Source organism: Tachypleus tridentatus, chromosome 8 (assembly GCF_004210375.1).
Source record: "Tachypleus tridentatus isolate NWPU-2018 chromosome 8, ASM421037v1, whole genome shotgun sequence".
Classification (NCBI taxonomy): domain Eukaryota; kingdom Metazoa; phylum Arthropoda; class Merostomata; order Xiphosura; family Limulidae; genus Tachypleus; species Tachypleus tridentatus.
In genome coordinates, this window is record NC_134832.1 from 77621800 (window position 1) to 77628230 (window position 6431).

Genomic DNA, 6431 nt, shown 5'->3' on the forward strand with positions numbered 1-6431 from the left:
GCTGTAGTCTATTTATTCAACCACCTAATTTTAGCATTGTGTGTCCTTAAACTTCCCTTTTTCTCACTGGGGAAGAAAACAATTAAGGATGTATAAAGGGACAATTTCTCATAATGTATCTGAGGTTGTTAAACTGTTGATAGAGAATTTATGGTAACTATACCCCGACTTACTGATGTAAATTCTATGGTATAGATGTTTTCTTTAGGATTGTTAAACAATACAGTTATTACTGTATAAACATATCTATCGCATAGATGTTATATTTGCTGCTGTTAAATAATCGAGCTGTTTGTGTAAATAAATAAATATTCTACGAATTACATTTACGATTGTTAAACAATCAAAAAATAAAGGCGTTAGTTAAAAACTAAACTTGCTCAACAACCAACTCAAATGTAGCTGCTACGTAACTGAATAAGGCCCTGTTTATTGTTAGTTCTTGTTATACGTTTGTACAGCAATGTGTTAAAAGAAGGATGAAATATTATACTCAGTAAAATTTAAACTGAACCACGTGTTTTTTGCCTAGTATTTCAGAATACTTAAAATAGATAAACACAAATAATACAGACTGCACTGTTTTGAGACTGTCACTGATAAAATATATTAGTACGTTCTTGGTAACTAACGTACAAACCTGTTAGGAGAAATTACATAATATCCTTAAAACGGAACTAATCTGTCTGACATTTCAGAGATATAAATCAATGTGTTTCCCTGCTTGCCTGTCGCAAGCTGCAAAGTTAATAAGTAAAACTATTCAATAAGAAGTGGGTTTTGTAAGAGTTTGGGTAGGGTAACTATCCGTGCTGCTCTGTTTCATGTATAGAGTATGACGTGTATGTTTAATACAGTAAGAAAATAAAAAGGTTGAACGTAGTTTAGGTATGTGTTTTAGCCTGTATTGTAGTTTAATAGAATAGTTAGGTCTTGTTTATTGGATTCTGTGTATAGCTACTCAAGTGCTATATGCGCTAGGCCTCTCACATTGTGAATGGTTGTTATTATTAACACAAAGCTACACACCACGGGTATCGAAACCCGGTTTCTACCAGTATAAGTCTGCAGACATACCTCTGTACCATTGGGAAATAATACTGAAAGAGCAGATAGGAGGGAAAGCAGCTACTTAACACCATCCACCGTCAATTCGTGAACTTCTTGTTATCAACGAATGGTAGGATTGACAGTTCTGACAGATGAAAAGGCAAAGAGGTTCGGGAACACGTTTTGATCCTACAAACTACAACTTGCGAGTCAAAACCCTAACCACTAGGTATTGCCAATCTAATCTAGCATTATTTTAGTAGTTATATTTTACAGCTGAATGGCACCTCAACTACACATACGCTAAATTGCTAAGTCAAATACCTCTAGAGTTCAGGTATATCCATCATTAATTTGGAAGTATTGACCAAAGTTTTTCTAACTTTGAACGAAAAAGCAAGATTACTTCGCTCTTATATTGGCATCACACTTGAAAATGTGTTCAGTGGCATCGCGACACAAACCTTGGTCTTTCTGTCTAGAGCATTAACCAATAGGTCTCTTGATCGCGTCAGAATATAGTGTAATGTTTAGCTTTCCATTTGTAACTATTAGAGAGAGACGCTAATGTTTGACATATTTATATGTTGCCTCATTTTTTCTATTCTTAAAACCTGTCATATGAAATTAATTTCATGATTTAAAGATTTCTTTTTATTATCAGTAACCATATTTACTTTAGTATTATTAGAATTTTAAACTTGATTTAGTTCTTTATACAAGTAATTATAATATAAGGGATATTTTATTTTATACTGTGTATAGTTTGCACCTAAAATTATGCCACTTCATCAGTCTCCTGAATGCTGTGGAAGAGTAACACATTCAAAAGGAAAGTGTGATGATCTGTGATCAGAAATACCCATCTCTCTAACCCAGAGTATCTATAGTTTAGATGCATATCCTAAATGAAATATTAGTTTAGTTCCTGTTATTTAATTTCCGTTTTGGATTCTTGGAGTAAAACTCTAGATTCGCCAGTTTCTAATAATCGTCTATGTTGGCTGCTGCTTTGCATGAAGGAAGGAGAATCTTTCCAGAATTTCCTTGATCTGACTGAGTAGCTCTTGATACTATTTCTGTTGCTGAGGTAAAGGGTGAAATCAGTAACACCTCCAAAAGGTTATTTGTGTAAAAAGCTATAAGTTATAGTCTTGAGGTATTAGATGGTCAACTATATTTGTATATATTTGTGATTAATACCTGGTAACTATAAACATGTTTACGTTCTGTTATCATTATTTGATATTTGCCAATGTTTTTGTGTATTTAAATTAACAGGATAGTAAAGTACTTTAACTTGATTTTCTTAACAATCACCATCGTTACTTATTTTTCAACAGTACGGTAAACAGAATGAATTAAACTATTCGTTTTATTTAACTTAAACATTTCTTACACAATGCTCCGAACCTTCGATTATTCAAGGGAATATTCTGACATTCTGTCTGTTTAGTCAACCTAAACCACGACATTACCTGCTCTTCTCAATCATTTCCCATAAAAGTAAGATTTTATAAAAGTGGTTTTAGGAATGACAAACTTTCAGTCTAATATTAGTACGATTGATTATTTAATTTATGAAGTCATTTGTTTTATTACAAACATTTTTTTTATTTCCTTAAGCATATTTTTGATAGGACTAATGCCTTAAAACTGATATCTCTATCTAGATAAAATATATGTTCGAAGTGGTGATCTTACATGTAACTCTTGTTTGCCAAACAATTCAATAACAAGCAGTGACCTATATCAATATAGTAAGTATTGTTAATGTCAAGACTTTATATAATCTATGCTTTTATATAAAACTGTTTATTGTTCTTTTCTAACTAGTATTTAAAGTTAAGTCCATCATCAAACCCTAGCTGTGCTATACAAATTAATACTTCTAAACATTTTGTGAAATTGTTTACTATTGAGAAAGATTGTGTATTCTAACTATTTCTAAAAAATACTTTAAAGGCAAATCTACTTTGTGGTTACACAAGTACAATCTCCAACAAATAAAAAAATAGGCTTTATATCATGTTTTCTATCAAAAGAAAAATAGCTGTTTCGCAGAATGTATTTAGTTGTTATAAAACCTGCAATTCCTGATAGAAACTCATTTTCTTTTTTGACATTATATTTTCTCCATTTCTCACTTCATTAACTGATACTTGTAAAGCATAGAAATGTAATATTTGTCACTAGCTTTACCAAAATCAAGAGAAACATTCTATATTGTTTTATGTAAATACTACTATCAGTCATGACACACATATATTGTATTTTATTTTACCTTTGTAGTTTTAGCCACTTTTAATTTAATTAGTAAAATAATTCCCCAGAGAAATCAAAAACGAATAGTTGATTTTATACAGAAGAATTTATGATCAACTTTGACTTATAATTCAAGGAAATAGTAAGATATATTAAAGAAATGGAAATAAGAATCCTGTTATTCCGAAATGATGTAATGCTTGTATTTAGAATAATTAGGATCCTTAAGAGGGTATGTCACTACACACATAACGTTTAATCTGGAAAACTAGTTAATTTTAATGACGCTAAATTAACAAAATTAAATTTCTGACATAACTTGAAATATATTTAGCTATTAGTTTTGGATCAAACCAAATTATTAGTATTTCAGCCTAAGCAAGTGTGTAAAGCAAACACATCTCCCCTTTATATCGTAATATTTGAAAGCAATAACTGATTGTTTACAATTTAACTATTTAATATAATTAATGATAAAAATATTCGCAGTATCTGTGTATGATAAATTTACATTTTTTTTAAATCGAAACAATTCTTCAAAACATTATGTTTATTACAAATTTTACCCAAGAATAGTTCTAACGTAAATATTGCACTACTTACGTAACTATCTGTTTTGCTTTGTTAATATGTCATAGCTCTGAAACATACTTGCACCAGCTTAAAATACTCCCATTTCTGAGTTATGTTTGACTGCAGCTTTATTACAGGCACAACTTCAGTATCCCATACTTGAGCTACATCTGTTAATTATCGACAGGTTAAAAGTTTTCTCATGGTTGTAGTTTAGTTTAATTTCTAATCAATCAGATTGCTGTTTCAATACAGACTTGGTCTGCAAGTAGTTTTCAATCCTTTCACGTTTACCCCTCCTGCAATTCTCACAGACAAGTAGGTGTAGACATAGCGAAGTTTGGTTACCTTTACTTTAGATCTAGATGGAACTTGCAGCTGTGTTGATTTAATTTCTATTAAAATATTTTCTTAAGTTCCAAGAAGCAATACCCCGTTTTCGTCTTAAATGACTGTTTAGAATCCAACGTTTAATTCTAACTTGTGGTTTTATGTTAGTTCGTGATTGAATATTATTTCTCATTTTATTCTGTGCCGTTTCATGCTATTGTTTGTTTATCATAATAAACATTTAATATGCTTACATTTTATTGGTTCAAGATTGAGAAATATTATACAGTATCGTTATCAAAAGCTCCTGGATACAAAAATGATACAACAAACTTATCAATTCGTGATGACGAAAAACCCACTTAAAGTGAAAATGTATCTCAAGATGGCTGGTATGGGTATTAGCACTTTAATTAAAATAAAGTACAGAACAACGTTTCGACCTTCTTAAGTCATCTTCAGGTTAAAAAGATTGTCACTGACCGTTGCATTGTGTTTTATGAATTATGTTGGTGTTGTGTTTGTCAGTGTAGTGTAGTTTTTACATAGTATGGACTTTAGTTTTGTACCTGGTTCTTTGAATAAATTTGGTGTTTACTGGAATGTTCTGTTTTGTTATAAGTTTTTCTCCAAATGTTGGTTATTTTTCCGCTGATGTTAGGAATATATCGTATACAGCAGTGTAAGGTTTTCTAGTTTGTTGTATCTTGGGATTTATTGTTGTTTATCTGTTGTTGATTGTGTTGTTGGTCTAGGTGTATGTGTAAGTTTTTCAACGGTTTTTGGAGAAATATCTGTTGATGTTGATGAAATGTTGTTTCATTTTGTTGATTTTATCGTTAATTTTATCGGGTGAACATAGTTCGTTGGTGTTTATTTAGTTTCTTAATATCTTGAGTATTTTGTTTTGTTTCATGTGCTAAGTCCCAGGGAATGTCTAGTCCAGAGTAGGCAATGTTTCTGTAAATTTCTGTTTTGAATTGTGTATCGATTCTAGTGATCTTGAGATTGAGAAATGCTATTTTATTAGTTTTTTTCTGTTCACAGGTGAACTTAATGTTGGAGTGTATAGAGTTAATATTGTTGAAAAAAACTAAGTGTGTGTTCTGTAGATTTGAATTCACCAGTTGTATCGTCAACATATCTGTACCAGTATACTGGTGGGTGTAGGGCTGAATTGATCGCTTGAGATTTAATCTGTGTCATAAAAATCTTGGCTAGGACAGGTGTCCATTTATTTATTTGTAGGTAGTTTTGGTCATTGAACATAAAGTTAGCTTTGGTTGTAGTGAATTCTATAAGGATTGCTAATTTATTGCTGTGTATGTGTATCTATGAGCTAGAGTCTTGAATTTGAAGTTCTAAAACTATCTTGCAGGCTTCAGTGGTTGGGACTTCCGTTTAGAGGGAGATTGCATCAAAACTGGTCATTAAGGTTTTACGATTTAGTTGATTAAGAATATATTATAGGTGTTAGTGCGAAACTTAATCCTTTGTTGAGCATATTTATCTCTTCATTGCTTAATTTTCGGTTAATTACGAGGTTTGTTGATGGTTGTCGTCTCTATTTTGTTGTTGACATCTTAGTTTATCTACGTTTTGTTGTGGCGAATCTTTTTTTCCTTGTCGTTCTTACTATTGATTTGATTGATGTTGCATTGTATGAATTAGAATTTATTTTGAAACTATGTCATCTCAGTAAAATTGGTTGGCACAATTGTTTTGGTTTTTAAATTATCATATAATAAAACAGAAGTAGAAGAACAAGAAATTCACACATTTTACTATGATATTTACAGACATTCCCTGAATATGTGACTCAATCATTACATATATATTGTTATAAAAGCAAACACTGTACATTATTATAAAATTCTGATGATCTATTGAGGAGATATTTAAAATATAATTTTCCTTAATAATTCCAGGTAGCCCCACATAATCAGTGCTACAGCCTGTATTGTAGTACTAAGAATTCCGTTATACTTCGAATTGACTGAAGTTACATTATTTTAACGTAAATTCGTACAGTTAACACTTCTTAGTAATTTACAAAGTAAAATTATAATTACATTATCTTGTTTTCACAAAACAGGTCCTTTATTGCATAATCACTTTTAGGCTTTAAAAATCATAATTATGTTTATGCAATGCCCAAATAAGAATAACTATAAACAAAGTAATTCCAAAAATCGTTATTGTTTTTTGTACGT

At 30.8% G+C, this 6431-nt stretch overlaps 1 long non-coding RNA gene across 1 annotated transcript; it reads left to right on the top strand.

The window, feature by feature from the left end:
• Nucleotides 1–726: 726 nt before the first annotated feature.
• On the top strand, nucleotides 727–4816 carry LOC143222733 (uncharacterized). Its single transcript, XR_013012446.1, has 2 exons — nucleotides 727–1279; nucleotides 1816–4816. It is a non-coding gene; the product is annotated as an uncharacterized LOC143222733 (long non-coding RNA).
• Nucleotides 4817–6431: the final 1615 nt, after the last annotated feature.